The following is a 24,771-nucleotide window of genomic DNA, read 5'->3' on the forward strand; positions in this document are numbered from 1 at the left end:
CAATATCATGAAGGGTACAGACAGGGTGGATAGAGATAAGCTTTTTCCCAAGATGAGGGATTCAATAATGAGAGGTCACGCATTCAATGAGAGAGGTGAAACGTTTAAGGGAGATAGACATGGAAAGTATTTTACACAGAGGGTGGTAGGTGCTGGAATGCGTTGCCAGCAGAGATAGTAGAGGCAGGCATGGTAGATTCATTTCAGGTGCGCCTGGACCAATGCATGAGTAAGTGAGAAGCAGAGGGATACGGATGCTTAGAAATTGGGCGACATGTTTAGATAGTTGATTTGGATCGGCTCAGGCTCAGCTGTCCAAAGGGCCTGTTCCTGGGCTGCACATTTTCTGTATTCTTTGTTCTTCTTTGTTCACTACACTACCAACTGTGGGTTACAGGTGAAGTAGTGTTACTTCTGCAGTCATAATTACTTATGCAAGGTAAATTAACTCACACCAGTGTCCAATTGTTTCAACCAAGAGCTGAGTCAACAAGAATGTGAAGGAAATATACAATTGTTTTCATATTAGCTAAAATGTGCATACAAGAATGAAAGGTGTCTGCAGACAATGGTAGATGGTACAGACAAATAGATAAGGTGCTGTGAGGATGTCGGTTAAGCTAGAAATGCTTATACAAGCAGTAGTTATAAGCATTTGCTTCCCATTTCTGCAAAAATAAAAAAAAACAAACCCCAATTAAAAGGTAGTAAGGTTCAATATGGTTGGGGAAAGGGAGGAAATGTCACAAGTGTGGTAAATGGATCGCAGTGAAGGAGGACATACCTAACAGTTGACTACAGCCAAGATGTGGTGAAAAGGCCAAGTCAAACCTGTACTTTGTTATGCCCAAGGCCGGATAAGGCAAAAGAGAAACATTAGTAATGGGCACCGGGTTTGGACTAGTGAATCCTATGTACTTGCTAAACTCTGCGAGTCGATTTCAGGAACCACGCTTGCAAGCGTCTAATAAACATACTGATTGCTTCAGATCTTGTCTCGCACTGAAATTATTGAAGTAAGTGGGCTTAGTTTCATATAATTGGGGGATCGTCCGGGATATTCTTCCATCGCCGGGGGAAGTGGCTGGCCCTGGACACTGGGAAGATGCCTCCCATTCACAATTGAGGAGTGGTTTCTTGTCCCGGTTTTGTCCGCTCCCTTGGGAGACTGGTACGAATCCCACAACAGAGACATCTGAATCAGACAGTGAAAGAAGGTCAATAAAAAGTATAGAAAAAAGGGGGCCAGCCAACTCTGTGCACAGACCAACGTCAGAAAACTGACATTTAAGTATTAACTTGGTGGCCGGGAAAAGGGATATTTAATCGCTGAGGGACTGGTGAGGGCCCCGAGGAATGGGGTGTCGGCAGAGTAAGTCAAACTGTCACGGAGTAAAGGAAGAAAAAGTCCCTGGTAACATTCCTCCTGAAAGTCCGTTGGGGAGGATGTTGAGGGAATGGACAAGTAACACTTGTACAAGGGAAAAAGATAAAAAGAAAATGATTAAATATTGTTGTTTGGTATGGACCAAAGAACCAATCCTTCATCCAGCTGTCTTCTGGCCAAAGTATGATTCGGATGAGGATTGGGTATGTCAGTACTTAGATTTGCATGTGAATAAAAAACAAACTTTTAGTGAAAAAGAGGCGGACTATGCATCCTGTTGGAAGGGAAGTTTGGGAATGATGGTAGTAAAGACAAATGATTCCCCCTCTGCCCCTCCCCCCCAGTCCCTGGGATCCTTTTGCCTGTTTGCACTCCCGCCCCCCGTACCATAAAATCAGATTAGGTGAAAATGGGGGAGGTGGAGAGACAGACAGACAGGGGCAGGGAACGGATGACCAACAAGAGGAGAACGAAGGGGCGGTGGGCGGGGATGTTGTTGTTCCCGACCCTCAATCCGCAACAAAAGGAAGGGAAGATCAAGTAGATGTAGAGGAGGCCTCTGGAGTAACTAAACGAAAGCCTAAGGGGGAAAAACAAAAACAAAAAAGGGGAAGAATATAAAGACTTATCCCCTTCGCGAGGTACCAATAGGGGACAAAGAGATTGGGTTTGTAAGTGTCCCCCTCACCAGTGGGGAGGTCAGAACATTTAAAAATGAGATGAAGGTCCTGGTTGAGGATCCGGTAGGGCTGTCTGATCAAATTGATCAATTCTTGGGGCCCAGTCTGTATACGTGGGCTGAGTTAATGTCTATTTTGAATGTACTATTTACTGGGGAAGAAAGGGGACTTATATCAGGAGCAGCCATTAAAATATGGGACAGGGAACTTCCCATTGGGAATGGGGATACTGGACAGGGAGAGACGGAGGTTCCCCTCAGAGACACACAGTGGTAAAATCAAAACCTGGAGCATAGGGAAGACATGATGGAATTGAAAGACCTGATTCTAAAAGGAATAAGAGAGGCAGTTCCGAAGTCGCAGAATTTGACGAAAGCCTTTGAAGTTAAAGAGGAGAAAGATGAGACACCCCCAGCTTTCTTGCAAAGATTAAGAGACTCAATGCGGAAATAATCTGGAATGAACCCTGAGGACCCAATGGCACAGGGTCTTTTGAAAATATATTTTGTGACAAATGCATGGCCAGACACAGAGAAAGATACTGAAGATAGAAGGGAGGAGTGAAACACCATTAGATGAATTGTTAAGAGAGGCACAGAAAGTGTTTGCAAAGAGAGAGGATGAGAGACAAAAACAGAAGGCAAAAATGATGGTAGCTACGATTGATGATGTAGTTAAGAAAAGAATGGAACCAATAGTGAGCAACCGGAGCAGCGGGTGGCAGCATGTAGGAAAGAGAGGGAGAGGGAGAGGGAGAAGACAAGGGGGAGCATTTGATAGAGGGTTCGAGCGACAGGGGCAGAGATGGAAGTCTCCACAGGCAGAATGATGTTATTGCAGAAACTCGGGCATTTTAAGCGGGAGTGTCCTGATCTACAAAGGGTAGAAACGGCAATTCCGCTTATGAATTTTGATGAAGAATAGGGGTGTCAGGGGTTCGTGCCCCCGGGGAGCCACGAGGAACTGTTGATAAACTTGAAAGTGGGACCCTGTGGGGAAGAGGTAGTCTTCATAGAAGATACGGGGGCAGCACGGTCATCACTGAATTTTAAACCAAAGACAGTAGGAATGTCAACACGGTCAATTACTGTTTCCGGGGTAAAAGGAGAACGATGTCCTGTTCCAGTATTTGAACCTATGATGATAGAAGGTCTGAAGGATACAGTCACAGGGGAACTGTTGTATATCCCTGATATAGGTAGTAACTAACTAGGCAGAGTTTTAATTACCCTCTTAGGACTGGAGATTTGAATTCAGGAAAAAGAATTAGTTGTACAAATGGCAATGTTGACAGAAGACGTGGAGAGAGAGGTAGACTCTATTATATGGGCTAGAGAAGGGAATCGTGGAAAAATACAGATCCGTCCCCTAGAAATAAGTTTAAAAAGGAAAGGGGACGTTGTTTATGAGCGACAATATCCCATTTCCATAGAAGGTAAACGAGGACTGTAGCCAGTAATTGAGGGGCTAGAGATTGACTGTTGGAGCCATGTATGTCTCCTTATAATATCCTAATTCTACCAGTGCGAAAATCCGATGGAACTTATCGATTGGTGCAGGATTTGAGAACATTGAATCGAATAGTACAGATCAGGCACACAGTGGTGCCAAATACGTTATTAAGTAAGATCCCTCATGACCACAAATGGTTTACTGTGATAGATTTAAAGGATGCCTTTTGGGCTTGTCCCTTGGCGGAGGGAAGTAGGAATTTTTTGCCTTTGAATGGGAAGATCCCAAGACAGAACGGAAACAGCAATACCGGTGGACCGCGCTCCCCCAGATGTTTACGCAATCCCCGAATTTATTTGTACAGATGCTAGAACAAATATTGGAGAAATTTAGCAGCCCCAAGGGGACTACCCTGTTGCAGTATGTAGACGACCTCTTAGTATCAGGAATAAGAAGAGAAAGAGTAGTAGAAGCCACTAACAAATTATTGAATTTTCTGGGCCAGCAGGGCCTGCGAGTATCTAAAAACCAAATACAATATGTGGAGCGAGAAGTGAAATACTTGAGACATTTAGTTAGTGAGGGAAAACGAAAGATAAGCCTGGAACGGTTAAAGGGAATATTGGGGATTCCACTGCTCAGGACCAAACGGGAATTACGTAATTTTTGGGTTTAACGAGATATTGCGGATTGTGGATTGATTCTTACGCTCAAAAGAGGAAAAAATTATATCTCAAACTATTAGAGAAGGAACCAAAGTGTCTGAGTTGGGAAGAAGAGGAAAATGAAGTATTTAAGAATTCAAAAGTGATCTAATCCATGCCCCCATGTTAACCTTACCTTCTCGAGATAAACCTTACCATCTTTTTGCTACCGTAGATAAGGGAGCGGCTTTGGGAGTATTAATCCAGAGGTGGGGAGGAATGAAACAGCCAGTAGCATATCTTTCGAAGCTATTGGATCCAGTATCCCGGGGGTGGCCTGAGTGTGTGCAGTCCGTGGCTGCCACTGCACTGTTGGTGGAGGAAAGCAGGAAGCTTACATTTGGGGGAGTCCTAATAGTAAGCACCCCACACCAAGTGAGAATGATCCTAAACCAAAAAGCTGGGCGATGGTTGACAGACTCGCGGGTTCTGAAATATGAGGCAATATTAATACAAAAGGATGATTTAGTGTTGGTCACGGACAATTGTTTAAATCCAGCTGCCTTTCTTTGGAAAGGGGAAGGAGAATCTCCTCAGAATCCAGAGCACGACTGCCTTGACATTATAGAATACCAAACTAAGGTCCGCATGGACCTGAGAGATGCTCCGCTTCATGTAGGAGCCTGACTTTTTATAGACGGATCATCCCGGGTGACTGAAGGGAAAAGACATAATGGGTATGCAGTCGTAGACGGGACAAATGGTAGTGTGGTAAAGGCAGGAAGGTTGCCAAATGGGTGGTCAGCTCAGACCTGCGAACTCTATGCATTGGAAAGCGCCCTTAGGGCATTAGAAAATAAAGAGGGAGCAGCATACAGTGACTCTAAATATGCATTTGGTGTTGTGCACACGTTTGGAAAGATATGACAGGAAAGAGGACTGATCAATAGCCGGGGGAAGGAATTAGCAAATGAGGAGTTGATTAAACGGGTCTTGGAGTCCCTATTACTCCCCCCTCCCCCCCACCCTCCACCCCCGAGAAATAGCGGTAGTGCATGTAAATGGTCATCAGAAAGGAAATGAACCAGAAGTTAGGGGGAATAGATTAGCCGATGAAGTGGCTAGGGAAGCCGCCCTGAACCCACAAGGGGTGCTGATTCATTCCCTAATACCTATTGTCCCTGATCCCCGGAAGCTCCTATATTTACTGAACGAGAAGAAAAATAATTGAAAGATTTTGAGGCTGCAAAAAACAGCAGACGGGCAATGGATGTTACCTGATGGACGGGAAATGTTAAGCAAAATGACGATGCGAGAAATTATGGCTGTCCTACACCAAGGCAGCCATTGGGGAGTACAAGCAACGTATCTTTTAGTTCTTAGGGAATACGGATGTAAAGGAATATATACCATTGCTAAACAAATATATGAGGAATGTATAATATGCAGAAAGTTAAATAAGAAAGTCTTGAGAAAATAGACCCCGGGAGGAAGAGACCCAGGATTCAGACCCTTCCAGAGTATACAAGTAGATTATACTGAACTACCCAGAGTAGGAAGACTAAAATATATGCTGGTCATAGTAGATCAACTATCTGGTTGGGTTGAGGGATACCCCCCTAGCTACCGCCACTGCGAGTGTGGTGTCTGAAACAATATTAGAGCACATAATTCCCCGATATGGGCCAGTGAACGGTATAGAATCCGACCAAAGATCTCATTTTGCCTCTAAACTGTGACAGGAGATAATGAAAAGGTTGGGAATTTCCTGGGAGTTCCATGCTCCATGGAACCCACCATCATCAAGATGGGTTGAGAGAATGAACCAAACACTCAAACGACAGCTCTCTAAATTGATAATAGAAACCAGACTCCCTTGGACCAAATGTTTACCGATAACTCTCTTGCGAGTATGAACAGCCCCAAGGAAAGATTTGGGACTATCCCCTATGAAATCATATTCGTTCCCTTACCTGGGAACGAACAGAGAATTGACAATTCCCGAAACTAAAGACTTGTTCTAAATAAATATATATTCTGGGCTTGTCCACCTCTTTGTCTCTCCTCAGGAAACAGAGTTTATTGGCACAGACTCCGCCCCTTGAATTCACCGTTCATCCCATGCGGCCAGGAGATTGGGTCGTGGCAAAATCATGGACAGAGACTAAATTGCAGCCGGACTGGGAAGGGCTGTATCAGGATCCTTTGATTACCGAAACGACAATAAGGACAGCGGAGAAAGACTGGACTCACTACACTCGGGCCAGTGAAATCTCCAGGTGAGGAAGAAGTCTGGACAGCCGAATCAACGCAAGACGCGCTGAAACTCAGGCTGAAGAGACTTAGAGTAACTGATTATACAGAGGCGACGCAGGCGCGGGATTATTTCTGTAGGATTGTGTATTAAGGTTTTTTGTGCTTCAGCACAATGTTTAGAATGCTGGGGATGCTTAGAGTTATGATGCTAGCTCACTTAGTAATGGGATTTTGTCAAATATAATTTTCATATGTGTTATTAACGGTCTCTGAGTCTGATAATCCGCAAGTAATAGACCTGATGCATGTAGCTTAGTAAATTGTGGGGATGTAGATAATCAGAGACAGTACCGCAGCTCAGAGATACATCTTAAGTCCTTTGGGGATGGTACTTGGTATAATAGTCTTGTCACAATACACAGGGCCATCTTCCGATCACCTCTCGATTGTCCCGATAAAGAGCGTAACCCAATATACCTAATGATAAAGAAAACCATATGGCACAAAGCAATTCTCGGGGTGGGGGTGGAGCACCTATGAGATACAATTAGATGAAACATTTGGGACAGAAATGTAAGCAAATGGGAAGGATTTCTAGGGCTGTTGTTTTCAAAATAGTGTAGGACAGGGAAAACGGGCAGAATTATTGGATACTGAGCTGAAAATGTGTGGCTGGAAAAGCGCAGCAGGTCAGGCGGCATCCAAAGAACAGGAGAATCGACGTTTCGGGCATAAGCCCTTCTTCAGGAATCGGGCATAAGCCCTTCTTCAGAACTATTGGATAATAAGTTACAACCTTTCACCCCTCCCGATGATCCTGAACTAGTAAAAATTATAGAGATAAACGACTTGAAACAGACCATTGAAATACAAACTGGGTACGGGGATGCAAACACCTGGTTTGAATGGGTAAAGTATACTGTAAAAAGTCTGAACAAGAGCAATTGCTATGCATGTGCCTCCGGTAGGCCAGTGACCCAGGTGGTTCCCTTTCCGCTCGGGTGTAAGCGAGACAGGAAGGGCTTGAAATGTATGATAGCCCTGTAACAGGATAAGACTGCATGGAATGATATGAATTGTACCTCCCTATCTCTGATGTTCGCTCCCTTGGAGAAGAAAGATTCAAAAGACCCCCTACTTTTTCAGCTGCAGTCGGAAATCACACGATGTGTGTGCATAGACGAGATACAAGTCAGTCTAGAGATTTGGGGAAGCTGAAAGTATGTTCAGAGATTAAGAATGTTTCCGAAACGGAGAAGGGAGGGAACTACTCAGCACCAAAGGTTCCCCGAGCGGGTCTGTGGTGGTACTGTGGTGGCAAAATATTGAGACCCACCCTACCACCGGATTGGAGAGGGATATGTGCAATTGTACAATTGGTAATTCCATTTACCCTGGCATTTGAGAAGGAAAAGTTAGTAGGGAAAAAGGGAAGGGATAAGAGATCACTGTTAGACACTTCATTTGATGACAGGATTTATCTCGATTCTGTAGGACTCCCTAGGACGGTACCTGATGAGTTCAAGGCTCGTAACCAGATTGCAGCAGGCTTTGAGTCAGCTCTCTTTTGGTAGGCAACAACTAATAAAAATGTACATTGGATAAATTACATTTTCTATAATCAACAGCGATTTATAAATTATACAAGAGATGCGGTTAAAGGAATATCAGAACAGTTTGATGCAACAAGTAGGATGGCATGGGAAAACAGAATGGCCCTTGATATGATTTTAGCGGAAAAAGTGTGTGTGTGATGTTAGGAGGAAGCTGTTGTACCATTATTCCTAATAACACTGAACCTGATGGTTCAATTACTCGGGCCTTAAGGGGATTGACTACCTTAGCAGAGGAACTGGCTGAGAATTCAGGAGTAGATACATCTCTCACGGGATGGCGTGAATCATGGTTTGGAAAATGGAAGGGGGTGGTGGTTTCCATCCTTACTTCCCTGATAGTAGTAGCCGGGGTATTGGTAGCCATTGGCTGCTGTATCATGCCCTATAAACGAGGACTCACCCAAAGACTGATTCAGACAGCCTTAGTAAAACAGATACCCCTAAAATGGAATCAGGCAGAGGAACTTTGTCGATTAAATAATGAGGGGATGAGTGAGACCAAGATGGATGAAATCTCCAGAATGATGCTTGCGAATTTTGGGGGCAATGCTTAAAAGAAAAAATGCAGAAGATAACAAATTGTAATTAAAGAAAAAGGGGGAAATTTTGGGATATAGGTAAAGTAGTGTCACTTCTGCAATCATAATTATTTATGCAAGGTTTATGCACTCACACCAGTGTATAATTGCTTCAACCAAGAGCTGAGTCAACAAGAATGAAAACTATGTGAAGGAAATATATAATTGTTTTTGTATTAGCTAAAATGTGCTTACAAGAATGAAACGTGCCTGCAAGCAATGGTAGATGTTACAGACAAGGAGATAAGGTGCTGTGAGGATGTAGGTTAAGCCAGATATGCTTGTACAAGCAGTAGTTATAAACATCTGTTTCCCACTTTTGCAAAAACACAAAAACAAACCCCAATTAAAAGTTCATAAGGATCAATATGGTTGGGGAAAGGGAGGAAATGTCACAAGGGGGGAAAGTAGATAATAGTGAAGGAGGATATACCTAACAATGGGCCACAGCAGGATGTGGTGAAATGGCCAAGTAAGACTTGTACGTTATTATGTACAAGGCCGGATAAGGCAAGCGAGAAACAATAGTAATGTGCACCGGGTTTGGAGTAGTGAGTCCTATATAAGGTATGTATTTGCTAAACGCTGTGTGCCTTATTCCAGGCACCACGCTTGCAAGCATCTAATAAACAAACTGATTGCTTCAGATCTTGTCTTGGGCTGAAATTATTGAAGTGAGTGAGCTTTGCTTCTCACAGTCTGTAATTTAAATTTACTGTGTTTTCTATTCTCTCAAGTTCTCATATTAATTGCTCCTCGTTTTCTTCATAACTTTGAGACAAATCTCAAAATTCCGGCCACAATAAAAGCGATATGAATTATAAATTAGTATCTGACAAGAGAACCAATGAACAGCTACATAGACCTCTTGAACATGCAGTTGGGCATTGAGAACAGAGGATCAGTGGTTAGCACTCGTGTCTTACAATGTTATGCACTTGGATTTGATTCCATCCTCGGCCACATGTTTGTGTGGAGTTTGCATGTTCTGGTTTTCTCCCACAATCCAAAAATGTGCAGGTTAGGTACATTGGCCATGCTAAGCTGCACGTTCTGTTCAGGGATGTGTAGGTTATGTTCATTAGTCAGGGGTAAAAGTCCAGTAATCTGAGAGCAGAATGGTGCTGAGTGGATTATTCTTTGGAACGTCAGTGTAGACTTGTTGGGCCAAATGGCCTGTTTCCACACAGTAGGGATTCCATAAACATAGAATTGTGTTTCGCTAAACATAACTGACAATTTTTTTAAATGTTGCATTTAAAACTTATCTTTAACTGTTAATTGTCAATCTTGTAAAATATCTCAATGTTACTGATATCAATGTTCAAACAAAACACTGCACATAAAGCCACACAAAGATCTTCATGACCATCTAATTACTGTTCAGTGGAATAATCACAGTAAAATTTTATTGATTCTGAGATCAATCCCCACTATCACAGTAAGGATCTGGTTATCATTCCCTTCAATAAATGCAATCGTTGTCCTCTGGTACTTCAGTTCAGTCGTTATACACCACACTGGCTGTTCAAAGCATGGTTATTATTTATTATGAAGGGCCAAGGGTTCTAACAGCAAGAGATGTTGTTCGATCTTATTTGCTGCACGTTCTCAAACAAGTTTTCACTATAAATATTGCAAAAAAATGTGTTTATTTGGTCTTGTTCAACTGCTGATCCTAACATTTTCAGTTCATGTTCATTAAGCATATTTGGAGAAAGTTAGGAAAGCTGTGGTGTTGGAGAAGTGCAGGCACATTCAAAGAGCAGGAATATCGAAAAGATTCCTGATGAAGGGCTTATGCCCAAAACGTCGATTCTGCTTCTCCTTGAATGCTGCCTGACCTGCTGTGCTTTACCGGCACCACGCTCTTGCCATTAGAAATATTTGACTGAATATTCAGAGACAATACCAGAAGTTAACTCTGTCAATTTAATTTACTGTGCTTTCTATTCACTGAAGTTTTCATGTTAATTGCTCCTCTTTTTCTTCTTAAATCTGATACAAATTTCTAAATAAAGAACACATTAAAATTCACATGAATTATACATTTACATTCGCGACAAGAAAACCAATGGAAGGCGATATAGAATTCTTGAACAGCCTACACATTTGAATGAAAAAGCAATTCCTTCTAAAAAATGTTTCCATGTCTATATCTTTTTCTCAATTCAATAATCCTGCAAATAGTTTATAATTGTCAATTGATCTCTCTGAATGAGTACCTAATCAATGTCAATGTAACAGCTGAAACATTAATAACAGATTGATAACTGGGTGTTAAAGACATTATTTGGAACCAACAAATGTTTGGTATTTACTAGAATTCCACCAGAAAACATTCTTGAATCATAGTACAAGAAGTGAGATTTGTGAGAGATGTGCAAACCTTATTTTTAAATGAACAAACTCCAATATTTTCAAAGCATTTCAATCTTACGGTCAAAATGAACAGGTGAATGGAAAAATAAAACAAGTTTCTGACAATTCATAAACTGAACAACAATTACATATTCACTTTGATCCAAGGACAGAGGAATATTTAGATGAATCACAACATTTAGTTACAAAGTAGGCAATCAGCTGACTGACAAGTAATAGGTGGTAGCATTTGTTAGTTTACTGAAGAAGATATCAACTTTATTTCCAATTTATAGCACGAGAGAATAATGTTTAATGTGTTTCAATTTTTTGGACTTGCCCCTTTGCAACAAAAAAGATCAATCTCATTACTTAGACATCGTAATCTTTAATTCTGCAACATTTTCAAATATTCTCCAGGAACATATAAGCAACAGAATTAGATACAGGTATCCCCACTATCCGAAAATAGAGCGTTATTATGAAACCATACATAAACTGAAAAGGTGTAGATCGAAGGAGCATTAATTTATATGGGAAACACCTCCCCTTTTTTTTCGTAAAAGTGAAAATCCTTTTCAGATTTCTTTCAGTTAGAGAAAACAGGGACAGATGTAAGTCTTTTGTAAAAGCAAAGTGGCTAAAGCGAATTTTCCAACACATATTTCTTGGTAACCTGACACAAATAAGTATCAGATTTTGTGATTATTGATATAACAGATAAAAGCAGGTCTAATGTTGGATTGAAAAGAAACTCAGTCTGTGCTTAGGTACTCTCTAATCACCATTCAGATAGCTCTTGATATATTTCTGGTGAAGGTGTGATTTGAAACCTTCCCTCGGGTCGAGTAATAGAGACAATGCCACAGCTCCACAGGCTCCTTTCATAATTTTCCCAGTCAGGACGGCAGGACTGCAATATTATGTTTAAAGTGGTTACACAAATGAAAACTAATCAGCTGTTTATTGTAGTAATTCGAATGGGAATTAATTAGGTACTTTCTGTGTGTAATGGACTGGAAATTAAACAATATTTTACAATAACAATAGAATAAATGAATGATAGTCTTAAATGAAGAGGAATCTCATGACAATTCTTTCATAGACACATTGACAAATCTGCGTGATCATTGTACTTTAATTTTAAAAATGCATCAGTCATTCAATGTGAATATTCAGCCGAAGACAAGTTCCCTTCCTTTCAACAATGTACAACTTCCACAATTTCAAAATGAACAGGCATTGATAAAGGAAGGAACAAGCAGATGTTAATTCTATTTTCTTCACATAAACGTGTGATTAATTTAAGTAAGTTTCATATATGCAAAAAGGAGACTCTTATTGTGGTTCAAAATACAATAAATGTTAGCATGAAGTGAACTATAATCAAATCAATTCAACTGTGTTCTCTCAGTTAAAATACAGTTCAATATTCAAAGTAGTCGAGTGATTGTACACTGCAATATCTTTACATTAATTCAGTGCTGAGACATAATTCCACATTTATACCCCTTATAGTGAAGCAAACTTGTGCCAGGAGTCAGAGGAGGTAGGGGAGGTCCTTAATGAGTACTTTGCTTCAGTATTCACGAGTGAGTGGGACCTTGTTCCTTGTGAGGACAACGTGAAATAGGCTGATATGGTCGAACAGGTTGATGCTAAGGCGGAGAATGTGCCGAAAATATTTAAAAATCATGGGGATAGATAAGTCCCCTGGGCCAGAAAGGATATAACTTAGGTTGTTATGAGAAGGGAGGCAAGTGATTACTGTGTTTTGGCAATGATCTTTGCATCCTCACTGTCCACTGGAGTCATACCAGATGATTGGAGGGTGGCAAATGTTATTCCCTTATTCAAGAAAGGCAATTGAGATAATCCTGGGAATCATTGATGAGACAGTCTTACATCAGTTGTGGGCAAATGTTTGGAGAGAATTCTGAGAGACAGGATTTATGATTATTTGGAAAAGCATAGATTGATTAGAAATGGTCAGCATGGCTTTGTGAGCGGCAGGTTATGCCTCACAAGCCTCATTGAATTATTTGAGGTTGTGGCAAACACATTGGTGAGGACAGAGTAGTGGATGTGGTGTATAAGGATTTTAGCAAGGTGTTTGATATGGTTCCCCATGGTAGGCTCATTTAGAAAGTAATGAGGCATGGGATATAGGGAAACCCGCCTGGTTAGATAATAAATTGGCTGACCCATAGAAGACAGGGTGAGACTAAATGGATAGTTTTCAGCTTGGAGCACGGTGACCAATAGTGTTCTGAAGGGATTAGTTCTTTGTGATTTGTGAAGTTATTCATTTTGGAATATCAAATTTGAATGCATATATTCAGATTAAATGCAGGATTCTTGACAATATGGAGGAACAGAGGGATCGTGGGGTGCACGTCCATACATCCCTCATAGCTGACATCCAAGGTGATAGGGTTGTTAAGATGGTGCATAATGTGTTGGCTTTCATTAGCGGGGAGATTGAGTTTAAGAGCCACGAGGTTATGCTGCAGCTCGATGGATCCCTGGTGAGACTACACTTGGAATATTGTGTTCTGTTCTGATCACCTCATTAGACATAGGATGCAAAAGCTTTAGAGAAGGTGCAGATGAGATTTATTAAGATGTTGCCTGGACTGGAAGGCATGTCTTATGAATAAAGGTTGACAGAGCTGGGACTTTGTTCATTGCAGTGAAAGAGGATGATAGTTTACTTGATAGCTTTGTGGAAGATGATGAGAGAGATGGGTAGAGTGGACAATGAAAGACTTTTCCCCACAAAGTGGCATAATTTTAAGATGAATGGGGGAAGTTGTGGGGAGATGTCAGAGACAGTTTCTTTATCGATAGTGGTGAGTGTGTGGAATGCACTGCCAGTGGTGGTAGTAGATTCAGATCCATCAGGGACATCTAAGCGACTCTTGGATAGGCACATGGATGATAGTAAATGAAGGGCATGTTGGTTAGTTTGATCTTAGAGTTGGATAAAAGGTCGGAACAACATCGTGGCCAAAGGGCCTGTTTTGTGCTGTACTGTTCTATATTCTATGGACTGAAATGAACAATTATTATATATTAGCAACATATAGATTTTCAAAATTCTATTAGCATACTTAAGAATAATGATAAATTTCATCTTGCTATTTGACTGTTCTATCTGCAAAAATGAACAGGAATTGTTGCAGGGAAAGCAATTAGGTTTTTCTAAATTTATAAGGCTGGGATTACACAAATCATTCAAACGAGGAAAAGTCATATTTTTAACAGTGCGCGTTGCATCAGAAATAATGGATTCTTTTGTAGGTGTGTTGATTGGAAATAAAATGGATTTTTATATTACTGTATAGGTACTAGGGAATATTGGATTAAATTCAAATATAAACTTCACTGTAGTTGTTAGCAAGACTAAACTAAAGCATACTATAATTATTGTCATGCAAATGCCTTAACAATTACTCTTAGATTCCTGAAAAAAAGGATATATCGTACCATTTTTCAAACAGTCAATAAATTAAATTGTGAACCTCAGTGTACTTGTTACCCAGACCAAGTATTATGCAATTATTGTAATGGTAATGACTTGATAACTAATGCTAAAACCTAAACAGGTAAATTGGTTCTATACTTTGTCAGCATGTTGCTCTGAAATTGATTGGATATTTATTAAGATCGGTAAACTGAGGGACAAAATATAATAGCTCGCTTGATAGAATTGAAGGAAAAAATGAGACAGTGCTTATTGAACAGGATTGTTTTTGTTTAAAAATGCAGTTGATGCAAGAATAATATATTTTCCTCCATTGGTTTTCTTGTAGAGACATGTTTTTTTTAAATTGTCATGATTCAAGGTTGAGACACTTGCGTCAGAGTCTGCAAATGGGAGAGTGAGAGAGAAATATTTTTTTTAAAAAGCAGAAAGGAAAGGAACTGGCGAGCAGAGGAGCTCCAACTGTAGTGTCTCACCCTGCCAACATCTTATTGGGTGAGCTGGAACGCAGACGAGTCAAGCAACAAGCTGACACAGTCATACGCACAGAATTATAGCTTACAATGCCCTAGACACCACCGTCACCATCCCTGTATGTCCTGTCCAACCAGCAGGACATGGATGTAACTGAAATGCTGGAACATGCATGGTTATGGACTAAGATCTGCAGAATGTGATTAATGTGATTTATTTGACATTTCTCCAGAATATTAAACTCCAGTCCAATTTGAAAAGTTACTATCGTCATCAGACTTGAACTACAAATGTCAGAAAAAAAATTATCAGAAAGTTACAGCACACTTGGCCAATCCTGGGTATATGCTGACTGTAATAGAACTCCCCAGGCTTTACAGCTTCTTGTACTCACCATTGAGAGTAAAAATGTCAGACTGAACTCTGCCCTCTATGCTTTTATAATCTGTTTTTTAACATATTTCTTTGGCAGCTGCACACCTTTCCTTGTTTTTTTCCCAGCTCAAACTCCATTCCCCGTGGCCTTGAGGGACTACCATTTCTGCCATTTAATTTCTCCTGCCATCCCCCGTGTGACAGATTGTCTTTTTGTCCTTGTCTCACCCCTACCTTGCTCAAAACCTGTTACATTTCTGATGGTTCCCAGACCTCTGGAACTTTCACTGTGCCCCCCCTGGGTCAATGGCGCGAGTTTTGAATTCTTTTCCTCCTGAGATAATCAGAAATTTTTCCGGTTGCAGTATCCCCCAGATTTTATTTTGTGTCAGAGTCATGTATTTGTGAGCCTTCATCCACAATTCCCAGCATTTGGATGTAATTTGTGACCCTCCCACAGATGTGTAACGTTACTGGATTGGCTATGCTAACATGGCCTGCAGTGTGCAATTTAGGTGGGTTGGGCGAGCCATGGTTAATGTGGGATTATGGGGGTAGGGTGGGTGAGTAGGTCATTGCAGACTCGATGGGCCGAATAGACTCTTTCTGCACCCACTGGATTCTGTGATTCTAACTAGTTGTGATTGTTGTCATGTTTTCCTCATGCCAGGTTCATTCAACTCATACATATGATTCTGTGGGTGCTCACTCACTCATTTCCTTCAGTTTTGCATCAATTTCACACTGAATGTGAGGGTGGGAATGGATTTGTAAATATAAATACTCCAACCATAACCCCTCACAGGTCAGGCCCTCAACTTTGCTCTGCCATTCATGATGATCATAGCTGGTGTGTACAATTTTCAAAACACTCTAATTTCATCAATAAACTCCTCTGCAACAGACAAGATGAGTGTTTGAAAACTAAACATCTGCAAGTGCTGGGAAATCAGAAAAAAAAACAAATTGCTGGAACAATTCAGCAGATCTGGCAGCATCTGTGGAGAGTGAACCTTTCAGGACCAGTGACCGGTCAGGTGACCAGCTGCAGCTGACCATTCTGCCTGTTCTGGAACACTCTCTGGAACAGGTTCTGGTGTGAGATTGTCAATAATAACTGAGAGAAAACAGGAGGACGGGCTCAATTAGAATAAGGAATTCACTTAACCCTCCCAGTGGGACACTCACCTACACAGTCACACTGTAGAGAGGCTATTCACCTGCCCCACGTATGGGAAGGGATTTACTCGATCTTACAATCTGCTGAGGCACCAGAGATAGCACAGTGGATTTAGACCCTTCACCTGCTCCATGCGTGAGAAAGGATTCATTCAAATCTCTCACCTGCGGAGACATTAGTGCATTCCCACTGGGGAGAGGCCATTCACCTGCTCAGTGTGTGGGAAAGCATTCACTGAGTCCTCTGACCTGCTTAAACACCAGCGAGCTCACTCTGGGGAAAGATCATTCACTTGCCCCCAGTGTGGGGGAGATTCACTCAAATGCAGCCCACACAGAGGGAGAGGCCATTCAGGTGCTCAGTGTGTGAGAGAGGATTCAGTGATTCATCCTGCCCCCCCACGCCGAGACCCCAGTGAGCCCACACAGGGGACAGCTCATTCAGATGCTCAGTGTGGGAGAGGGGATTCAGTGATTCATCCCCTCCAGGGGCTCTGGTTTCCTCCCACAGTCCAAAGATGTACAGGTCAGGTGGATCAGTCGTGTAAAATTGTCCACAGGATCCAAGATTGTGCAGACTAGGTGGATCAGCCATGGGAAATGCAGTGTTACAGTGATGGAGTGCTCTGGGCGTGATGTTCTTCGGATGGTCGCTGGGGTTTGATGGGCCAATGCTCTCCTTCCACACTGTCGGGATTCTATTCTATGATTGAGGATAGAGGCTACATGGCAGGTGTCCTTGGAGAACGAGCATGTGGTGTGCATCAATACTCTCGATGCCTTTAGATAGAGTTGGGCACCATAGGGGATATAGTGCTTTATCTCCACCACTGCCCCCTCCGCACAACTCTACTTTGATTTAGTCCCTTCTCACTCTGTCACTTATAATGGTTTGCTTGGCCCATAATGGGCTTTGTTTGGAAATATTCAATTGGTTACACAAATGGTTTACTGCTGGTGATTATGTGTCTAGATTAGAATGGTGCTGGAAAAGCACAGCAGGTCAGGCAGGATCCGAGGAGCTGGAAAATCAACGTTTTGGCAAAAGCCCTTTTCCAGCACCCCTCTAATCTAGGCTCTGGTTTCCAGCATCTGCAGTCCTCACTTTTGCACTGCTGGTGATTATATGTTAACCAAAAGCAAAATGGCGTAATGATGATTTTGATGGTGGGAAGTTTGCTGTGATCACATTTCTGGGTCGGAGAAATGGGGAAAAAGAATGCTTCACAGCTCATAGAACGAGAACTGAAAAGCAGTTAAATCAAACCAAAGGTTCAGACAGGGAGGGAATATTTCCCTGGAGTTTGAGTAGCTGGAAAGTGATAGTATCCGGGAATAGACAGGATTTTGTTTTACAAAGGTTGAAAGTTTTAAAACTGTTATAGTCAGTTATTTTCTTTAATTTTATTTGTTGTGCAAAAAACTTTTACAACATTTTAAAACCAAAATTTACAAACCTTGTGTTAAAGATAAATGTTAAATAAAATCCATCAAACCACCCCTCACTGAAAACTGTTGTGGAAGTGCAATCTCCTGGAGAATCCCTGCCCCCTTCTTCCGACCCGGGCTCCATGGCTATATACATACCTGGGAGATAGCAGCAGGAGGAGACCATTCAGCCTTTCAGTCCTGCTCCACCATTCAATGGGAAACAGCTGACCATCCAGCTCAGTCTCCTGTTCCTGCTGTGCTCCAATCCCCTTTCATGACTTTACCTCGAAGAACTATATCTAAGCCCTTCTTTGGTTTCACTGCCTTTTGTTCCAGTGGCGTTGCTATGTTCCTGTGTGGGTGTAGGCAGGGTTAATGTGATGGTGCTGCCTCCTGGAGGATGCACTCAGCATTCCTTATCATCCTGCAGTAACATCAATTGGGTTTCAGCAACTAGAGATAGAAACCATTTCCAGGATATGGGCATCACTGGCTCAGCCAGCATTTATACCCCATCTCTCGATCCCCTTGAGAAGATGGTAGTGAGCTGCTGTCTTGACCCATTCGCAGTCCATTTGGCGCAGATAGACCGACAATGCTGGGAGGGCGGGTGTTGCAGGATTTTGGCTGAGTGATTCTCTATCTTTGGTTCTTCAAATGTTGTTTAACTTAATCACGATCTGCACATGATTTTGAGGTTTCAGTCTGCAAATCTTCACCATCTCACACCCTGTATAAAGGAATATGTACAGGTTAGAAATTCAGAGCAGACAATTCTAGTTTCTCTGGAATATCTTTTTCCCCTTTCTTCCCCCAAAGCTGTAACCCTCCAGCTCTCTTACTCTCTCCCACCATTCTGACTCTACTACCCCCTACTGTACACCCTCCCCATTCTCATGGAATTGTTGACAAATAGGTCTATGCCACCACTTCCCGTCCCTGGTGAGACTCTGCACCCTTTCTGGGTTCACTTCCTTTCCCTCAGTTGCTGCAAGTCAATAATGTAACAGCAGAATGAAACCAAAGGAAACAGACAGGGAGGTGGCAGATCCTGGACAGAATAGGAAGCTGCAGTCTGGGAGAATGGGTCACATCCTTTGTTTCTCATTGGTTGATTCCAGTGTTATGACAAGTTGGGAATGTAACTTGGTCCCATGCAGGTGTGGTGACACTTTGATCCTCCAACAGATCAATACTACAAGCAAATACGTTCCTCCTCCAGACAATCACAGTGTGAAATACTTTCCACTAGTTACCCAAAAGCACATGCTCCAAAACTCACCCACATTCTGGACTTATGCAGTGCCAGGTTTCCCCACAGACGTGTGGTCCCTGCCTTGGAATTTGGGAGTTGCAGTCCTCATACAGGCACTGGAGCCCTGTCACTGGAACGTGAATGAAAAGTGTGGGATGGAGGATGTTGTGTATCGGATCCCCATTCAGACACATGGGACATGTGGGCTGTCACTTGGATTTACTGAGACATCCGCTTAGACAACCTGATTTCTGACGTAAGGAAAATAGATTCAGCCAATTGGGGGATAGGGAGGTTATTAAGGCGCAGTCGGCTTTAAGAAGAGGTAGCTCAGTGGCTAGCACTGCTGCCTCACAGCGTCAGGGACCTTAGGCGACTGTGTGGAGTTTACACATTCTCCCCATGTTTGCATGGTTTCGTGCAGTTCTCCAGTTTCCTCACACAGTCCAAAGATGCGCAGGTTAGGTGGATTGCCCATGCTAAATTGCTGACAGTGTCCATGCACATGCCGGTTAGAGAATTAGCCATGGGAAATGCAATGTTACAGGGAATGAGTGGGTCTGAATGGGATGTTCATCATAGGGTTGGTGTGGACTCGATGGATGAATACCCTGTTTCTGCACTACAGAGACTCTATTCCTGCACTATAGAGACTCTATTCTATTCTCATGAGGAAGAATGTACTTGTCTCGATGTGTTGTGAATCTGTGGAATTCCCTATTCAAAATGCAGTGGATGCCAGGACAATGAGCCAATTTAATGAAGAGATACAGATGTTGAATTTGCAATGAGATGAAGGGTGAGAGAGAGCAGGCGGGAAAATCCAGCTGAGACCGATGTGAGCTCAATCATCACCATATTAAATAGTGGGGCTGGTTCTCCTGTGCCCAGTGCTTATCTTCTTACGGTAATAACTGGAAAGCTGAATCCAAAAATCACCACCTTCACCAAAGGAGATTTTCGGAAAATGACAGATAGTCAGGTGGATTAGCATTCCAAGCTTAGATAGTGAGGAAATGTGTAGGAGATAATGATTTTGAAATTTTAAACTGAGGGGAGACAGTGATTTATGGTTTTAGATTGCGTCGTACATTGGCAGCGTCCAGAGTATGCTGTTGTGAATATATACCCTGTACTTTATTACAAAGCCAAGGTCACTGACAATGAAAACCAAAACACCCAGGAAACATCGCCTCCCCTCGTAATCTGAGAAAAGACTTCTGATAAGTCTGATTGAACTTAGAACACTGATGGAAAGCTGGAAGGTTAGATCCGCTCCCAAGATCCTGTGCTTAAACAAAAGGAGACTACAATAGGATGAGGCAGGAGTTGGCTAATGTAGACTGGAAACAAAGACTTTACGGTGGGAAAGTTGACGGACTGTGGGGGAATATCAAAGCAATTTTTTGAAGTGCTCAGCAAAAGTATATATCAGGGAAAAAGAAGGACTGTAGGAAAAGGAATAATCTGCCAAGGGCGGCTCAGGAAATAAGAGAAGCTTCAGCAAAATCGACGTTTCAGGCAAAAGCCCTTCATGATTCCTGATGAAGGGCTTTTGCCCGAAACGTCGATTTTGCTGAAGCTCCTCGATGCTGCCTGAACTGGTGTGCTCTTCCAGCACCATTGATCCAGAATCTGGTTTCCAGCATCTGCAGTCATTGCTTTTACCCACGAAATAAGAGAGTCTATCAAACTGAAATAAAATGCATACAAATTGCCAAAGACCAAGGAGATTAGAAAAACTTTAAAGATCAACAGAAAGCGAGATGGGATTGGGGGAGAAAAGTGATTAATACCTATCCCCAGGGCCAGAATAGCAGTTTACACTGCTAGAGGGGAACCTATTGTGTGGGGAACATATGGCCTCTGTAATTGTTGAAGCACTTAACTGTTACCATAGAGTTACCTGATCAAGTTACAAATCACAGCACACTCCAAAAGCTTGTTCTTCCAAATAAACCTGTTGGACTATAACCTGGTGTTGTGTGATTTATAAGTTTGTTCACCGCACCCCAACACCGGCTCCTCCACATGAGAATCCTGATAGATACCCCACTGAAACTGAAACGTCTGTCAGATACTTGAGGGAGCCACGGGGGCGTGGGGGAGGTGTGTGTGGTTTAACCACAAAGTGCTGAGCTGAACTCGACTTTCTAACTGCCGTTGCCATGGAGAGAATACTGAGAGACAGTCTCTATTCAAAGTCCCAAACCACAAAGGTATAAGAATGGGAACGGCACATCGGACAGGCAGGGAGTTACCTGATGCTGCCTGGAGGTGTTCTGCATGTACACTATCCAGGTAACTGCCATGTTTCATCAATAAAGACTCAAAGAAGACCTCTCAGACTTCTGTGCCCAGTTATTCCTACCCAGCAAGGTTCAGGAATAAGAGTACACAGCAGTCAGTCTTCACAGTGGAGGATACGAAGAACATGCCAGTAATTGATAAGGAGACTGAGGAAGGTGAGGACCTAGAAGTTCAATTTGTATTTCTCATCCGCAAATCCACCCTTTCAGTACCATACAACAGAGCACACAAGTTACCACTGTTAATACAGGATGGAAATTCATAAGACAATTGTAGATTAAACTGTAGTTTCCTTGTTCCCCCAAAGCTTTAAACCTCAGTCTCACAATTTCTCTCTTCTGTGAACTGAAATCCAAACCAATCCCCCACTCCTTTCCTCCACACCCAGTTCTCACACACTCTCTCTTCGAATTCAGTTTCCTAGCTCCTGATGAGAACCATCCTGCAGACACTGCTTCCTGCACACTCTGGCCAAGACCCATCTTACTAAAATGAGCCAAATTAGAATTCTAATTGCAGGCCCATTCTTGTCCCTTTCCATAACAACCCTGAATCTTCACAAAAGAGTTCTGATAACTTTCTGCAAAACGCTGCACCACTGATAGTCTGATCACATGTCAGGGTAGCAAGAAAAGGGCCATTCCTCTGGGTTCTGCTCCCAGAGGGATGAAGCTGCTAATGATAGATTAATCCCTCACACCCACAGCCTCCTTCCCAGGCACTGACCTATACTGCGCATACTCCCCTCCTGCATTGGTCTCCCCTCCTACAGCACGTGCTCCCGATCATACAGGAGTCCGGGTGATTGACAGCAGCTGCTGCCCAATATATCAGAATCCCTACAGTATGGAAACAGGTCCTTCGGCCAAACAAGTCCAGACCGACCCATTCCCCCTAACTAATGTAACTAATACTATGGGCAATTTAGAATGGCCAATTCACCTGACCCGGGCATCTTTGGATTGTGGGAGGAAACCGGAGCACCCGAGGGAAACCCGCTCAGACACGGGGAGAATGCGCAAACTCCACACAGAGAGTCGCCGTGGCCGGAATCGAACCCGGGTACCTGGTGCTGTGAGGCAGCAGTGCTAACCACTGAGCCGTCTCTATCGACGGGAGGGGGCGGGGCTGGAGGACAGGGACAATGGGATTGTTAACAATGAATGAATGTGGAGGGACACTGGGGGATGGACAGGTCAGTGAGGGACAGGATCAGTGCAGCAGCAAGAGGGGATCATGGACAAACTGAGCAATGGGAGTCTGACAGGAGAGAAACTACAGGAAGGTTCTGTTTGGAGGCTCAGGCAGGGACAGCTGGGAGACAGCATGGCCTGGTGGCTTGGGCAGGTTTACTAATCAGCCTCTTCAAAGATGCTGTTACTCAACTCTGAGCCTGATCCTCCTAGTCCAGAGGTAAGGACACTTACATTTTTTTCCAGGTGGGCAAGAGACAGGCACTGCCTTTCAAAAGGAACTCACCTGTATTGGTGACATTAACAAGACTCAATACAGAGTCACTGACAAAATGCTGGTGTACTTGAACTTCATCCAGAATATTAACACCTATAACTGGGCAACGCAGACCCCAATGTACAGAGTTAAATCCTGGATACTAATAACAGCTTTGTGCATGGGAAATCATATCTCATGAATTTTACTCAGTTTTTTTGAAGAAGTATCAAAGAGGATTGCTGAGGTCAGAGCATGGACATGATCTACATGGACTTCAGTAACGTGTTTGACAAGGTTCCTCATGGGAGACTGGTCAGCAAGGTTAGATCGCATGGAGTACAGAACTGGCCCGAAGGTAGAAGGCAGAGGGTGCTTTTCAGGCTGGAGGCCTGTGACCAGTGGAGTGTCACAAGGATCGGTGCTGGATCCACAACTTTTCGCCATTTATATCCATGATTTGGATGTGAACATAAGAGGTATTGTAAGTACGTTTGCAGGTGACACCAAAATGGGAGGTGTAGTAGACAGTGAAAAGATTACCTCAGAGTACAAGAGGATCTGAATCAGAAGGGTGAATGGACTGAGGAGTTCAGTTTAGAAAAATGCAAGCTGCTGCATTTTGGAAAAGCAAACTTTAGCAGGATTTATACAGTTAATAGCAAGTTCCTGGGGAGTGCTGCTAAATAAAGAGTGCTTGGAGTGCAGGTTCATAGTTCCTTGACAGTAGAGTAGCAAGTAGATAGGATAGTGAAGGCAGCAGTTGGTCTGCTTGTCTTTACTGGTCAGAGCATGGAGTATAGGGGTTGGAAGGTCACATTGCGGCTGTACAGGACATTACAAAAGTTGCTGAATCAATATTCCATATCATTCTGTTCTCCTTCCTATCAGATGGATGTTCTTAAACTTTGAAGAGATCAGAAAAGAATTATAGCATGTTGCCAGGGTTGGATAGGCTGTTTTCCCTGGAGCGTCAGAGGCTGAATGGTGACCTGAAAGAAATTTTTAAAATCAGGCTGGGCATGGATACGGTAAATAGACAAGATATTTGCCCTGCAGTGGGGGGAGTACAGAACTAGGGGACTGGGAAGGAGGGTAGGCAGACGGGGGGGTGTGGATCGAGAGGGGTGAGACAGAAATGGCTGGGGAAAGAGGGGGGGTGACAGAGAGGGCGGCACAGAGACGGGTGGGGACAGAAAGTGGAATTAGAGAGGAGGGGAACAGACAGGGGGAACGGGGGATGGCTGACAGGAAGGGGGAACAGGCCGAAGGGGGGGGTGGTAAAACAGGCCGACAGAGGGGAGGGACGGACAGAGTGGGGGGAGACGGAGGGGGGAGCAGACAGAGCGGGAGAGACGGGGGGAACAGAGGGGGAAGATGGAGAGTTATTTTATAGATCTAAAACTCAACCCTGTTCCTGTTTTCTCCTCCTCACCTTAATTCCCTCTGGAGGGCTCAGAACAACTGTATAGTTCTTGGAAAGTGGAGTTTCAGGGAGATCAGGTGCTGAAAGTGGCATTTGGGACACTAACATTGAATGGAATGTGCTGATTCGATTCGATTCCACTCTCTGTGTGGTGTTTGCACATTCTCCCTGTGTGTCTGCGTGGGCTTCCTCTGGGTGCTCTTAATTTCCGCCCACAAATCCAAAGACATGCAGGTTAGCTGGATTAGCTTTGGGTAATGGTAGGTTACAGAGTTAGGGTGGAATGCTGTTCCGATGGTTGGTATGGTCTCATGGGCCGAAAGGCCTGCTTCCACACTGTAGGGATCCTGTCACTGAGTATAGAGATTAGGAGATCATGTTGTGGCTGAGTAGGGCATTGGTGAGGCCAGT

The 24,771-nt window shown here is 43.0% G+C and overlaps 1 long non-coding RNA gene across 3 annotated transcripts in view; it reads right to left on the reverse strand.

Moving 5' to 3' along the window:
* The window catches only part of LOC148139494 (uncharacterized), a 1,679,690-nt gene that overhangs the window by 437,652 nt on the left and 1,217,267 nt on the right, over window positions 1-24,771 (reverse strand). Inside the window, exons 7-8 of one of the 3 annotated variants that reach the window (XR_015753553.1) lie at window positions 22,965-23,926; window positions 18,058-18,650 (exon numbers count right to left, since the gene is read on the reverse strand). The exons of 1 other annotated variant lie outside the window; for it this stretch is intronic. This is a non-coding gene — a long non-coding RNA (uncharacterized LOC148139494). Of the gene's footprint in view, window positions 1-18,057; window positions 18,651-22,964; window positions 23,927-24,771 lie in introns of those variants that run through there. One more of the 3 variants, XR_015753552.1, reaches the window with a different exon arrangement.

The sequence above is a fragment of the Chiloscyllium plagiosum genome, unplaced genomic scaffold (assembly GCF_037043375.1).
Source record: "Chiloscyllium plagiosum isolate Xiang-an unplaced genomic scaffold, Cpla_swu_hap1 HiC_scaffold_38, whole genome shotgun sequence".
NCBI classification, from domain to species: domain Eukaryota; kingdom Metazoa; phylum Chordata; class Chondrichthyes; order Orectolobiformes; family Hemiscylliidae; genus Chiloscyllium; species Chiloscyllium plagiosum.